This window comes from Triturus cristatus, chromosome 1_2 (genome assembly GCF_964204655.1).
Source record: "Triturus cristatus chromosome 1_2, aTriCri1.1, whole genome shotgun sequence".
Taxonomy (NCBI): Eukaryota; Metazoa; Chordata; class Amphibia; order Caudata; family Salamandridae; genus Triturus; species Triturus cristatus.
In genome coordinates, this window is record NC_140580.1 from 997,748,680 (window position 1) to 997,765,116 (window position 16,437).

Below are 16,437 nucleotides of genomic sequence, written 5' to 3' on the forward strand. Positions count from 1 at the left end.
CTGCTCCACCAAGCAAGCGCCCTGGACTCTCATGCTGAAGGGGACGCGACGCGACGGTATACCTACGGCCCCTGGGTGGGCCCCCCCACCTTTCGAAGCGGAGCGGGCCCTCCAACGACGAGCGCACCGGAACCAACAAGTGAGCCGGTCAAGAGGCAGTCGGGAACGCGACATCAGGCCAGGAGACAATGTCCTCGTAAGGAACAGAAGACCCGGAGGGAAGTTCAAGCCATGGTATGAGCCCGGGAGCTGGACAGTGGAACAGAGACGGGGTACAATGGTTACCGCAAAGAGGGGGACGGAATCGGCCACATGGAACATCTCGTGGTTCAAGCGAATTCCGGACGCCACCGAACACCACCACGGAGGGGTGAACGAAGAGGAAGAAGATGCCCCGATCCCAGGCCTGGAACCCCTGCCAACACCCGTCAGACACGGGTCAGCACCAGAGCCGGGTCACCCTGCCCCCGAGGGCGGCGAGGCGGAAAGTGATCACCCATCCAGTCCCAACACCCGAGCCACCGCAAGGTATGGACTGAGGGGGAACCCCCCGCCGAGCAGCCGCCTCAGAGACTTTGCTTGCCAAGTAAGTGAGTGACTGTCGGTGACTATATTTAAGTTTGTTATCCAAGTTGGAGAGGGATGTTGCAGTTAGCGCTCTAGCGTCTGACGCTAGAGCGCGGGTAGCGAGGACGTATGCGTACGCCACGACGGTGGCGTACGCCACTGGTTAAATAAAGGGGGCGTGCCCTGCATGGGTAGTTGCGCCGACACCGGAGTAGTGTGTGGTGTCCATTATTTGCAGCGCGCTCCGCTAGGCCAGCGAGACCACAACACATGCCTGGCTGGCCGTCTCAAGACAGCCAGCCAAAAAGACATGGCACTTTGAATTTAAAGTGTCCTGTCTATCACTGCTTTCTGCTGCTGGAAAGCCCCGCCTCCCCGTTCTGACACTCAGCTCAGGACGGGGTTTTTGAAAAATAAAATGGTAATAAATGAACTTTAACTTTTTACCATTTTATTTTTCAATATCTGGGGGCAATTTGGTTAGTGAGGGGACGCTGCTCTGCATTAACGGAGAAGCCGCCCCTGTATAAGGGACCCATTGATGTTGGGCAGTCAATTAGTTATACTCAAAGCTAGCTGAAGTAAGCCCCCCTGCCTCCACCAGTAGCCAGAAATTAGCCGGGACGAAGTCGAAGTCCAGAATAGGTCTTCCAGCATCACTTCCTGTCCGTGAAAGACCCTTCTTGGTGGCATCAAGGGAGGGTTCTAGGATGCATGATCATTTTTGCCATGCAATCCTGCTCATGACCAACAAGAGAAGCGTCCTCCAGAATGCAGCCTGGCATCTTTATGCAGTCTCTGCTGTAGTCAGATTACCGCCTAGCAGGTCTTGTTCAGAATGATACATCTTAACTACAATTATCAAAAGGTGTTAGTTTCCCATTTGAATAGCCCACCTTCCATTTATATTTATTGGTGGTGCTTACTGCACGTTTCGGGACAATTAACTCCAAGTCCTGAGACTTACTTAACAGTTTGTAGGGTCTGGGTAATACAGAAGTGTCCTCCTATATATCTTTTACGTATAAGTGCATGTTGTCAGCGTAAAGTGACACCTCCCTCGACGGGATGCCCCAGTTGTGTCTTTCCATGCGCTGTTTTTCACACTATGGGCTGCACAGCAAGCTCCAATAATATGGGCCATAATGGACACCCCTGTCGGATTCCCCTAATGGTCCTGAGAGGAGTCCAAAGCAGTTTGCCTTCACTCACTCTCATAGTCAGTCCAGCACTGAGGAATCGGATCCACCACACTGTTTGTTGACCCAACCTGAGTGAAGCTCACATTGGGGACATATATTAACACCTCGGGGTGTCAAATGCTTTTTCTAGTTCAAAGACTAGGCAGCTGGCTTGCGGCCCTGTGCAGGGGGCAGCTCCAGTGTTGTGAACAGACTTCTGATGTTCAGAGGGGTACCGCCACACAGAGCCATATTGATCAGAACAGTTTTGCCCACTTGGTATTACTGTCCACAGCTGCCAGGGTAGGGCTTTTGTCTGCAGCGGGAAACAGGCCCCGACGAATCGAACTGTAACTGAAACAGGCTGTGAAAATGTTTTCAGTCGGTCGTACAAATGGTTCGTTTACTTATCCGTGGGAGCTTACATTTTATATCACTGTGCTCGAAGCAGCAGGTCTATATTTTCTTCATAGCAATAGAACTTTAGAAGAGACCAACACATTTTGTATGTCTTTTTATGGACCTGTGTCTGGAATCTTAAACAGCCCCCGTTGATGTACTTAGTTATAAAATGTGTGATGCACAATACTGTTCTGCATGACTTTCTGTCTGCTTCTGCTCCTGAGGCCTTCATACTGCAAACAGAGAGTATTTCCTAGTCTAAGCATAGCTTGGAAGCACTGAATGGTAGAGGTGCATTTTCTGTTACATGCAATATGTTTATGTTGGTTTGTTTTCTGCTCATGGCAACAGTGCATGTTTTACATAAATTACATTATTTTGTGAGTTAGAAAGGGCAATGCTAATATAAATCAATACTTGTTGCTGAATAACATTTTGGATTAGATTTGCCAGAATGTGTATAGTTTTGTTTTGAATAAACCCCACGCCTGTTGCATACTATGTTAATGCATTCTTTGTTCAATGTGTGGAAGTTGATTAATAGCTCGATGGTAATGCAACAGAATGGGCTGCATCGTTTCTTTAGTCGCATACTATGCGTGTCATTTTTATTTCCATAAATGTCTTTTCCTAATTTCGGTTACCATGCCACATATCTTTGTCCTCTTTTCCCCGCACAATTCCAGTGTCCTTGGGAATATGCCAGCTCTTGAAGGAAACCGCATGTTAACTATATGTCCTATGGAAATCAGAAACACTGCAAACATTTTCCAGGTAGAATTCTATATGGCTATTTGTGAAACATTTCCCGATGGACGTCACTGCTTTTGATGCATCTTGGTCGGTCGAGGCTACAGGTTAGCTTTTCAGATAGTGAATCTATCCCACTCATGCTAGACACGACTGTCAGCCACATTGCAGCAAACCTGTGACGCGGGTTACAGAAGCACTACAGGCCTCACGCACAGGACCAGCCATCAGGTCCCACAGTTCTCAAAGGCCCAATCTCCAGCACGGCCATTCCTCTAAGAGCAGTCCTCTTACCGGTTCACTTGAGGGACAGCAACGCTGTCTCTCGATTGAGCCTGTTACAGACTAAGATATCCGACACCGGAGATTTTCATCAGGTTACGTGGAATTTACATGCACAGATCTATCTTACGAAACTGAACTTGTCATAAAGTGTCAGAAAACCTACAGGCTTAGGTATCTCAGCAAAGCTACCAACCAGGTTATACGGATTGTACAGGTGCATACCTCTGACAGCAGAGCAAATATCTTAGATTAGAGAGAGCTCTCTCAAATTTATACAGCAGATCTATCTCTCAGTTTACATACAGCTTTCAGTCTCACAACTCTGGGAGTAAGCTTATATCTTGCAGACTCAGACATTTGACTGCACATCTATTCCCTAGTACACAGAAATATTACACGCTAAGGCCTCAGTTTGAAGAACTATACATCAGATTCCAAGAACCTTACAGGTTGAGCTTTCAGACCTAAAGGCATCCTTTGGATAGACATATTTTGAAGGCTTAGACACCTGGCAGCAGAGCAGTTCGAACAAATGTGTCTCTAAGGTTGTGCAGATTGGCGAATTGTAACAGAGCTACCTTGTAGGTTATAAATCCATGAAATAAACCAGTCTCCTAAAGGTATATTTTTAAGCTGGGTTGTGGCATAATATTTTGGATGCAAGTTTCTAAAGACAACAAAACATGTGACAAACAGTGCAACTGTTCCATTTCCAAAATACCCCTCTAAAGAAATGTGAACAAAAAACAAATGGCGCCCAATACATTTGGAGAATCATATATTTAGGGGGCACATGCTTGGCATGGGCCCAAAGTGCCCTACGGAATCTGGCCACCAGCGGCTCAAGGCCAGCCTGATACTCACTTGTAAAGCCTTTTTGGTCACAAAGGGTCGTGTCGATTATTCCTGCAAGGTCCTATTTCTTGTAGAGACCTCTCAGCTCACCTCTCAGCTACTATCTCTGTGGCTCGCTACCTCTCTTCCCACATCAGTGTGCGGGTCGGATTTCGAGCCCTGATGTCTCTCCTTGAGAGGAAGCCTGGAAGTACTCACCTTTGAACAGTATCCCTTACATGCACCTAGACAAGCCACACCTCCAGCCAGGCACCTAAGCAAGCTGCCACTCATGGTCTCCTAGGTCCATACAGACTGCCGGCAGCGCCACCTTCGTAAAGCGCCGGGGGCCAGATTTACTAACATTTGACGCAACATAGCAAGACAATTTGCTGTGTCAAATGGAGAGGGTAAGAGTCAGGGCTCGAGTCGGGGTACCACGCGGGTGGACGGCGTCCCCCCACTTATTTTACTGGGTTGTTACCGGGTGGACGCCGTCCCCCCTGCCCAAAAGATGTAGCCGGTATCCGAGTCTGCACCTACGTGCGAATGAATGCCTTTCAAATGCACCCGAGGCTCAGAATAATCTCCCCTTCCACCTCGCGCCCTCCCCTTGCCAGCCTTTCTCAGAGCCAAGCCGAGGCGCCAAGGCTTCAAGGAGCTGCGCTATCAACACGCCGAGCATGTCACTTCTAGGGACCCCGACAGATGCCCGTACTGCCTACGGCCCGAGTCTGTAATAACCGTGTAATCCGAGGAATGGGTCCTGTGTATAGTGTGTTCTTGTGTTTTGAGTGACTGCCACTTATTGAAGTATTATACTTCTACTTGTATCTTGTATGTATTCACGCATTTCAGACGGCGACCAGCAAATTTCGTGACAATTCCTGTTGTGACGTCACTTCCGTTGACACAACCTAACTCGAGCGTCCCCCCACTTCTTTTTTAGGACTTGTGCCCTGGTAAGAGTGTGCCATATCTACTAAGCTATGGAGCATTCCTGCTCTCTTACTGCACTGGTGCACCATGCATTGCCTACTGCCAACCCAAGCACCCTTGCGTTAGGCTGCAAGGGTACCTGCTTTGCACGCAGGATTGTCTTTGTGTAGCAGGGGATGCCTTTTTGCACAAAAGCAATCCTTAGAGGCTGTTTCCTCTTTCTAAGTATGCTGCAGATTGCAGCAGACTTGAAAAGTGCTACACTCACTTAGAGGCGTAACGAGGAGAAATATATTTATTTCTCTTGGTTGTTTCCTCTTTTTATCGGGAAGGCATACAATCTTGATGCATTCCCAAGTTTACTACTCTTAGTAAATCTGGGAATGTGCCATAGCTCACAGGTAGATGCGTGGGAACACCCACGCTCCACCCATGTGACACCTTCCCATAGCAGATTACACTAGCATTACCAAGCCATGCAGTGCCCTGCAAGGTGATTTGACCTAAGGATTCCATTGCCCTTGCGTTACTTTGAGTGACGCAAGGGCAACGCAATCCTTTCGTAAATCTGGCCACTTGTCACTGCACTCCTACTCTTGCATACAATCTGCGGCCTTGTCTCACTTCATCTGGGCAATCGTGAACAGTATTAGGCCTTTCCATCTGGTCTGGGTTTAAATACTATCCCTCTTCCTTCAAGGATCTCTTCAGCAGCGTAAATCTCTGGACCTAGCATCCTCTAATATATTCAAATAATGCTCCCACTCCATGCCCTATACCGCAGTTTACCTCTGGGTACAATGGATGTATATTTGCATACACAAAATAGGTTTCAGAGCATCAAAGGGTTTCTCCCTATCAATAAACAGTATTTCAGTTGTGAGAATGGTTTTTAAAGTGCAGTAACACACAAAAGACTAAATTAAAGCAAATGAAAAAAGATACTTAGGAGAAATATCAACCATGGTCCTTTTGTCTCTTTTTTCAGATATGTATGATGAAAATCATGCATTTAAATCAGAAGTGCTTTAGCTTGTGAGGCAAGTTCTGCAGGCAGATGTATAGCGACCAGCTTGACATGAGGGGGCTGATTTACTAAATTTTGACACATCGTAGTGAAGCAAGACAATTTCCAGCACTGCGTCAAATGGAGAGAGCAGGAATGGGCCATATCTTCTAAGATTTGGGGCATTCCTGCTATCTATCTGTGCTGGTGCACTAAGTGCATGTTTGCGCCAACACACGCACCCTTGCACCATCCTGTGTTACAGCCAGGCTTGTTTTCGTGCAGGAAGGGACACTTTCTGCACATAAACAATGCTCTGAGGCATTTTCTGCTTTCTCTTTCACACATAGAAAGAGATAAAAACAGGGTGAAATAAACATATTTCACCTCGTTACGCCTCATCTGGGAAGGTGTAGCATTTTGAGGCATTCCCAGGTTTGCTAGTGTAAGTAATTCTGGGAATATGCTGAATACCATAGGCCGATGCGTGGGAACACCCATGCTCCACCCATGGAAGGCCTTCATTACTCCAGATTTACTATGCTAATCAAAGCCACACAAGCTGGCTCTGTGTGGGATAGTAGATCTTACTTACTGGCTTGCCTGACCCTACAGCAACGCAAGCCCTTCCTAAATCTGGTCCCACCAGATGAGCAGAAGACATGCTCGGAGGTCTCCTGATGCTCAAGAACTATACCAATATGATTTTCCATGTTGACCGCTGCGTTTGACTTTACTGCCATCTAGTGGTTCAAATTGTGAATAACGTTTTTAATGTAAAATGGAAATACATCCCGAGCTGAACACAAAACGATATCGCCCAGGATTGGGATGATATGTGAGGGTCGCTTCAGGATTTTTTGGGCGCTTGGCTAGATCAGGGTCATAGTTTTGGATTGTGCAGCAGGTGCAGTGGCACTGGGGCCCAGTGTCTGCACCCTAATAATGACTTTATTTCACTACCTAACCAAGGGCTGGAGCGAATTTTACGTCCTTTGCTCTGTGCTAAGACCTGTTTGTTAAGCAGTGCACCCCCAGCCACCATTTTGTGTTAAGAAGTCAGTGAAACCAGCCCCCTCCCCTCCCCGCCCCACAGCAACAGGGATATTCTACATCAGAGGGTGCTCTGAGACAGCAGTAATCTGCTGTGTGCTGTTTGAACTGTATTTAACCCCTTCAGCGCTCATGACGGCACCACGCAGTCATGAGTCACGGTAGCCATGTGCTCATGACGGCGTGGTGCCGTCATGCCTCTAACGCTCCGCCCACGCGGCATTAATTCCCTGCCTATGCGGACGAATTAATGAGCGGGCGGAGTCATGACGGCACCACGCCGTCATGAGCCCACGCCGCCCATGACTCATGATGGCGTGGTGCCGTCATGAGCACTGAAGCACCGCGCCCGCCCCCTAGCCCCCCCGTGCTGATGCAGAATTCGTGCCGCGGCGAAGGGGTTAATAGGGACTGTGCACTTCGTTTTTTGGCCAGGAGAGGGAGTAAAGTTTTATTCAAACAGTATTATTAAAGCACAAGTTTGTTAGGCACTTACCTGCAGAAGTCCAAAGTGTGGATTGAGCCTGTCTGTCTCCTAGGAGATTTCTGAGTAGAGCAGCAGCTTCCAACTCCCTGGCCAGCAAACCTTGTCTGAGGTAGCTGGGACCTTATATAGTCTGCTATTGTTTGGTACATGTGTACACTGATTGGTGGTTGTATCTGGTGTTTCTATTGGATTAGGGTTAGTGTCCTCATTGGTTGGGTACTTGAGGGTTCTGATTGGTTTCTGGGTCTGTGATTCAATCAATGTAGGGTTGGGACTAGGGCTAGGATTTCTATTGCAAGTAGGGACTAGGGCTTCCCGTATTATTGGTTGTTGGGACGAGGGCTAGGGTTAGGCCTTTAATTGGAAGTAGCGATTAGGGCTTCTGGTGTGATTGGTTGCTGGACTAGGTGTGGGACTAAGAGTAGGGTTAGGCTTTCTACTGGAAGTAGGGATTAGGGTTTCCTGTGCCATTGGCTGCTTGGCCTTAGGGGTTCTCGGCCTCCACTACGCACTTTATGCTGATTGCTGCTAATGTGCTGAGTTTGCACTGATTTTACCTTCTGCACTCATACCTGCATCTCAACAAAAAAAAAAATCTTGTTTGCATATATTTTACCTTGTCTGTGGCCGATTCTAACGGTAGCTGCTGCTGTTGCTGCCCACTTCCTGGTCACCTGTGGTGCCACGAGGAACCGCCATCTTGGGGAGTTGGCGTTCTAGTTCCTCTGGCACACAAAGCTATTTTAACGCGCGCTGCGCGGATGCGCCGCTGGCACGCCGAAGGCGCGCCTAAGGCAAGCCCGTCTGCGCCCATCAGCGTCCCTGAAGTGGCCAGCACCAGCCATGCTACCCCCGTGACTCTTCTGATATCAGACAGTGCTACACTGCAGCCGCTTTACGGGCCCTTGACTCCACTCCTCATTGCCATTCTGGGAGCTGGGATGTGGCTGGGGTTCCAAAACAGGCTTGTCAATCCTGTGGTTTTAAGCTGTCCCTGGGTACTGCTCCTATGGATATCAATGGTAATCCCCCTGGCCAGCTGTCCAGGCTCCCTCCTATTCAGGCTGCCATTATTAACGCTCGTTCTCTTAGGAAACATCATGCGGATGTCTTCGACCTTTTAGAGGACAACTCACTTGACCTGCTGTTTCTAACTGAAACCTGGCTGGATCCCTCCTCAGATCCAATTGTAACTCTTGCCACACCAATGGCCTACAAGATTTCTGGAGCTAATCGCACGGAGGGGAGAGGGGGTGGAGTTGCTATTATTTATAAAAACAAGTGGGATCTCCGCAAGGGGGATGCCACTTCGTGGGGTGGATGCGAGGCCCTTGACTTCAGTATCCGCTTCTCAGCCCATTTTACACTAGCAGCCTCTCTGATCTATAGGCCCCCCGGCCCAATGGGACCTTTTTTCCAGGCCTGGGGAGACGCTGTTATCACCAGGGCAGTCAGATTTACTCACTATGTGGTCCTGGGTGACCTTAATATCCATCTAGATCAAGCGGACAGCAAGAATGTACGTGACCTGCTGGATATTCTACACCTGGCTCAGCTTGCCCAGCATGTCAGCCTTCATACTCATCAAGCTGGACATATACTTGACCCTATCTGTACCAACTTTCCTATTTTATTAAGGGACCCTTCCCCTGTCACCTGGTTGAGTTTTGAATGCTGAGCCTTTAACGTGTTCAGGCTACAAATCGGCCTTTGGCAAAATTGACCCACCTGAACTTAATATAGCCTTGGAATCTTCCAGGCCTAGCCTGGTAGAGGAGCTTGAGGAACGGTTAGCTGGGTTTTCTAGCTGGATATCAAAAGCAGTAGCTACGGTGGCCCCACAACGCCCAACTAGGCTGGCTAGGGAATCTCCGTCCAAACCCTGGTTCAACCCCACCCTTAAAGCTTTGAAGCATGACTGTAAGACCCTTGAGTGGGCCTGGCGGATGAGTGGTTATTGCCCGGCAGACAAGCGGAAGCTCAGAGATAAGCAGAAAATATACTATGCAGCCATTACGCTGGCTAAAGGGCAATTTTACTCGGCCCGTATTGAATTAGCCAGTAACAGCCCTAAGGAAATTTTTGCTATTGTTCAGAGCTTCACGTCCCCTCTGGCCCAAGCAAGTGTATCGTCATCTTCACCTACCTGGTGTAACACTCTCTCTTGATGTTTTAGGGATAAGATCCGGGCTATCCAAGCGGAATTTACTCCCTGTGACATCATAATGGAGGCATTTTTGGAGTGTCAATCTGCTGGTCCAGCTCATTCCTTGTCTGTATTTAGGGCAGTTGACCCATTGGAATGCCTTAAAATTCTTAAGGGTCTAAAGTCTGGCTCGCCCTCGGACCCCTGTCTTGCGGGGAGACTGGCAGTAGTTGCAGGGGTCGCAAATACAGAAGTGAATACCATCATTAACATGTCTCTCCAGAAAGTAGTGGTACCAGAGGCTTGGAAGGAGGCTAAGATCTTGCCACTCCTAAAAAAGCCGTCATTGGACCCCCTTTGTCCAGGGAATTACCGGCCTATCTCCCTTTTGCCTGCTTTGGCGAAGGTGTGTGAGAAGGTGGTTAATAAACAGCTCACAGATTTTGTGGAAAGGGAGGCGCTCCTGCATACAGCCCAATCAGGGTTCCAGGCGTCCCAATGTACAGAAACAGTGCTGGTGGAGGCCATCCAGGAGTGTTTGGATGCCGGCGGGAGAGCTGCTTTAATTTTGGTCAACCTCTCGGCGGCGTTTGACACTGTCCCGCACTCACTTCTCCTGTCACGCCTGGCCAAGATTGGTCTGCCGGGTGCCGTGTGGGGCTGGCTCCGGTCCTTCTTGGAAGAGCGGGTGGAGCAGATCTGGATTCTACCGTCCTCCTCCTCCCCTCAGCCTGTAACAACGGGAGTCCCCCAGGGATCCTCTCTTAGCACCCTTCTTTTTAATATCTATGTTACTCCTCTGATATATTTGGCGGAGGAGCTAGGGGCTAAGGTGATGGCTTACGCTGACGACACTCAGCTGCTTTTTACCTGGGACTAAGATGCGGACTTTGTACTACCAGTTCAACACTGCCTATCTTCTATCTTCAAATGGCTGGCAGAGGCGCAGCTTAAGTGCAATGAAGAAAAGTCAGAGGTCCTGCTATTTAGTAAATTCCCCCTTAACTTTAGAGAGCAGCCCTGGCGTCCTGAGTTTCCATCGCCTATCTCGTCAGGGAAGCCAGCTAAAAACCTGGGGGTATGGTTTGACGAATGTCTTTCCTTCTCGCTACACATCAGGAAGCTGGCTGGATGCTGTTTCGGCCTGCTTAAAACTCTCAGAAGATTCTTCCCCCTCTTACCTCAGGGGCAAAGAAAACGGTCACCTGTGTGCTGATTCTGTCACGGTTGGACTATGCCAATGCCCTTTATGCTGGTATTCCTGATTACCTGCTGAAGAAGTTGCAGGTGGTTCAAAACACGGCAGCCAGACTCGTATTGGGCATTTTGGCTAGGAACAGTGTTCATTAACAGTTGCGTTCTCTCCACTGGCTCCCCATGGTGGATAGAGTTAAATTTAAACTATTGGTTTTGACCCACCGTGCTCTTCATGGTTGTGGTCCTCTTTACTTGCAGAGGCATCTCTCCTTCTATGTTCCCGCGCACCCTCCGCGATCTTTGTCCCTTTGTTACGCTCAGGTCCCGCGTTTCGAATTTTAGAGAATAGGGGGCAGCTCATTTACAGTGAATGCGGCGATTGACTGGAATGCCCTTCCTCTTGCCCTGCGTACCATCCAGGACCCAGTTGCATTCAAGAGGAAATTAAAAACACACCTATTTTCCTGAAGCTCACTGCCCTTACCCCGCTAGGCACCACGACGGGACACTCATGAGTAGCTGTGCGCGTTATAAACTCATATGACATAACATAACTTGGGTTGGGACTACTGGTAGGGCTAGGGCCTCTATTGGACGTAGAGATCAGGGTTTTTTAAACTGATTGGTTGCTTGGACTAAGGCTAAGATTGCCTGTAAGGTCCTGGTCTCCTACTGGTTCCAGAGTTTAGGGATAGTGTTTTGATTGGGTAGTGTTAGGGATAGGGTTCCCATTGGCTGGAGGGGTCACCTGATTACTAGGGCTATAAAAGTCCAGGGTTAGGGCATCTCGGCCCGGGCGTCGAGGCTAACGGTAGAGAGGACAAGGGCAGTTGCCTGTTTGAGCCTGTTCGGTCAAAAATGCTGCCCCAGGTGTATAGATGTGTGCGTGGGTAGTATGTACGATGCAGAGGTTGTATTGCAGTGAACCAGCATCCTATCTAGTTCAACTATAAGAAGGTGTGGCCCTGAACTGTTTAATGAAGCCACCTTGCGGATGATCCGTAGTATTTGTTGTATATTTGTTCTGCTGTAATGTTTCTTGTTAGTGACCATGTACTCATCTGGGAGCCCTGAGTGTTTCCACTGTAATGTTACTGGTGTGCAAATTAAGGTAACTGTGTACTACGAATGGTCAATTGAGCAAAGGTTAATAAAAAGATCTAAAAAAGAAAAGAAAAATCATCTTTGGTCTACATGTACTTGCTTCCATTGTGCATCTATGTACCTCCATATACTTGGGTCTGTGTGTCTGTCACTTTTCTCCTGAAAAAGCATATCCGATGCACTACCCTATTTCTCATCCTGTACCTCTATCAATATCTTTAATGTACATATACTTACCTACTTTATGCATCTATATACTTTCAATGCACTTATGGCTCTATATATTTATCACTTTCTTCTAATTTAGCATTTCTAATGCACTACCCTATTTCTCAACCTATACTTCTCTCAATATATCTTCTAACCCAACTTTCTGACTTAGCTCAAACTTCTTTCTACAACTCTTTCCAAAACACTACCCTATCTCTCACCCTATATATCTATAAATATACCCTCTACATCCACTCTCTCATTTATCTCAACCCCATACCACTACTATGATCCCCAAAATAACCCTTTCTAGCCTCTCTCCTACTCTAACCCTCCTTGCATCATCTGACACCTCTTTTACTATACCAATCCCCCAAAACAGACCTCTATAAACTCTTCCCTCTGACCCTTCCCCTCCAAAACCCTTTTTACTCATCCAAAAGCCTTCTTGTACTGCTATGACTTAAAAAAAGAAATACAAATAATAATACAAAAAGTCCTTCACTCTTCTATCCCTCCACTATCCCTTTCAATCAAAATAACAGACTAACATGTTCACTTCTCAAATCCCATATTCCACTATACTAACTCACCACTAATCCTTTATGGGTTCCAGAGTAGCAAGCTACTTGCTAATAAAGCATTTCAACACCCATCAGGGTTACAGGCGCTATATAAATGCAGACCGTTTTCCCTTTCCTACCCCTCCCCAACCCTTCTCAATCCAAATAACTGACTAATATATCCACCACTCAAAGTAATTTCATTTTTCACCATACTAATTCAACACTAATCCTTATGGGTTCCGTTGTAGCGTGCTACTCGCCAGAAAAGCGCTTCAAACCCCATCAGGGGTAGCAAGCGTTATATAAATACAAATCTCTTTCCCTCCTCTATCCCGCCACCTACCCTTCTCTATCCAAATAACTGAATAACATATCCACCACTTAAATTACTTCATATTTCACTATACTAATTTTCAACACTAATCCTTTATGGGTTCTCTCTGGAGTAGCGCGCTACTCGCCAGAAAGGCGCTTTAACACCCATCAGGGGTAACAGGTGCTATAGGAATGCAAACCTTTCTTCCCCTTCTATCCCTCCGCTATCCTTCTTCCTCCAAATAACTGACTAATATCCACCACTCAAATTACATTCATATTTCACCATACTAATTCACCACTAATCCTTTATGGATTTTCGGAGTAGCGTGCTTCAACACCCCATCAGGGGTAACAAGCGCTATATAAATACAAACCTTTTTTCCTCTTCTATCCTTCTGCTATCCTTCCGAATCCAAATAACTGACTAACCTATCCACCACTTAAAATTTACTTGCATGTTTCACTATACTAATTCAACACTAATCCTCTATGGGTCCCGCAGTAGCGTGCTACTCGCCCAGAAAAGCGCTTCAACACCTCGTCAGAGGTAGTAAGCGCTTTACAAATGCAATTACAATACAATACATAGAAAGAGATAAAAACAAGGTGAAATAAACATATTTCGCCTTGTTAAGCCTCATCTGGGAAGGTGTAGCATTTTGAGGCATTCCCAAGTGTGCTAGTGTAAGTAATTCTGGGAATATGCTGAATACCATAGGTCGATGCGTGGGAACACCCACGCTCCACCCGTGGAAGGCCTTCAGTACTCCAGATTTACTATGCTAGGCAAAGCCACACAAGCTGGATCTGCGTGGCATAGTAGACCTCACTTACAGGCTTGCCTGACCCTACAGCAACGCAAGCCCTTCCTAAATCTGGTCCCTCCAGATGGGCAGAAGAGAAGACATGCTCGGAGGTTTCCTGATGCTCAAGAACTATACCAATATGATTTTCCATGTTGACCGACGCGGTTGACTTTACTGCCATCTAGTGGTCCAAATTGTGAAAAACGTTTTGAATGTAAAATGGAAATACATCCTGAGCTGAACACAAAACGATATCGCCTAGGATTTGGATGATATTAGAGGGTCGCTTCGGGATTTTTGGGGCGCTGGGCTAGATCAGGGACGTAGTTCCAAATTGTTCAGCAGGTGCAGTGGCACTGGGGCCCAGGATCTGCACCATAATAATGACTTTATTTCACTACCTAACCAAGGGCTGGAGCGAATTTTACATGCTTGCTTCGGGACCTCTGGCATCCTTGATACACCTTTTGACTAGACCGCTGCTTCACAATCTTTTTAGAACCACAACCCAATTTTGACAAACTTTCGCGACCCACCTACCTTTAATGAGTGTGAGGGTGGGTTTTGAATGTAACTAAAGCATCGTGTGGTAGCGCATTGTCATTTACAGACAGCAGGTTACTACTATATATGCACAGGCATACAGTTGTATTGAGAAAACTCTAAAGCACACATATGATAATGTGTGGAAGTCAGGTTTCTGTGAATATTTATCACTGTTCATCACCAAATAAAGTGTCTTGATTTGTTTTGATTCTAATAAAATCTTTCATTACAGCACATTTCAGAATTACAAAAAAATATTTTTCATTCTTGCTTTCCTAACTGCTGAATGCATACAGTTTATTTACAGGTATTTACATGTTGTTGTATGTTGTAAAAACAATCCTGCAGCCTTTCCTTCCTCACTCCATGTGACCCGGCAACACATATTTCACTCGCCCTTTGTTTGGAACAACTTTAAATTTACTACCCATTTTCAGAAAAATTCAAGCCTGCCTGATAACAAACAATATTGAATTACATGTTATATTTTCAGAAACTGGGGTAAAGCACAAGCTATCTGGTGTCCAGCACCAGCCATATTGTTAAAAGAAAGCTTAAACAAGAATTGATAAAGCCATTTCTTTTTGTGTTTAGATCTAATTTTATTCATTTCCCAAAACATTTTATGTGTGACTTCAGGCCCAGATTTGAAGGGCTTGCGTTGCCATGGCGTCATGTAAGGTGATGCACAGCGAATCAAGCCCTTAGTGAGATTTACTATACCACGCAGAGCCACCTTATGTGGCTCTGAGTAGCAAAGTAAATCTGGAGGACTGCAAGGAAGGTAAAGTCACTGCCTTGCTTTACTCTGCCCTGGGAAGGCATTCCATGGGTGGAGCGTGGGTGTTCCTAAGCATTCACCCATGGTTTTTGGCGCATTCCCAGATTTACTTACCCAAGTAAACCTGAAAATGCATCAAAATGCTACACCTTCCCAGGTGAGGCATAACAAGGAGAAATAGGGTTATTTATACTTGTTTTCTGCAGCACTAATAAAAAGTGGAAAATGCCTCAGAGGATTGTTTTTGTGCACAAAGGTGTCCCATCCTGCACAAAAACATTCCTGGCAGTAAGGCAGGTACCCTTACACCATGTGGTAGGATGCCTGCGTTGGCACTAGGCTGCACTTAGTGCCAGCGGCGGCTCCTCCACAATGGCGGAGGAGCATCGCCCCACTGGCTCAGCCATAGTAAGGAAGACAAGGGTACCCCGATATGTGAACCTGGGGTAGTATAATGTTTAGGAAAACAGTGGTTCTGTTGTGACCCAGAGGTCCAAAGAAAATAGTGACACCCTCGGGGGGCACTGCAATAGAATTAGGGAAGGCAGGTAATGTTAATGGGAGTGGCAAGTAGTATTCAAAAGAGACATATAGGTCGACTTAAGACTGTAGTTTATTTATGAGATCAATTAGTTGTAATAGTATTCAGGTGCTCACACAGGTAAGTGACAACAAGCGTGACGTGAAAAAGTGAGAGTGACTTTAAAACAAAGACATCGCATTGACAACAATACTGGAACTCCTCAAGAGTTTACAGAGTGTAAGGAGTTCCTGTTGTAGGCGGTCGACAGCGTTTCGATCTCAGCTAATCAAGATCATCTTCAGGACTTATAGTTTGTCCAGGAGAAATCGTCTGCCTGATGATTAAGCTCCACAAAGTGTCTGGTGAGTCTCGTATTCTCTTTCCTGCATCTGAAAGTGCTTTTATGTTCGAGCATCCTTGTTTTAACCTTACGCGTCGTCATGCCAACATACTTCAGATGGCATGGACATTGTAATAGATAGATAAGGTTATCACTATTGCAGTTGGAGTAATTCTTCTGTATCCAAGATCTGGTCAAGCCTAGATCTAAAGTTTTGGTATGCTTGGTTTGTGGGCATACTGTACAGTTACCGCACGGGAGCTTAATCATCAGGCAGACGATTTCTCCTGGACTGTCTTGGAGAAACCATTCATACCGTCCCACAATAGTAATAAGGCCAAATTCTTATTCACTAAAGAGCAACGCTGGGTTTTTAAACTCCAAAGTGACACAAAA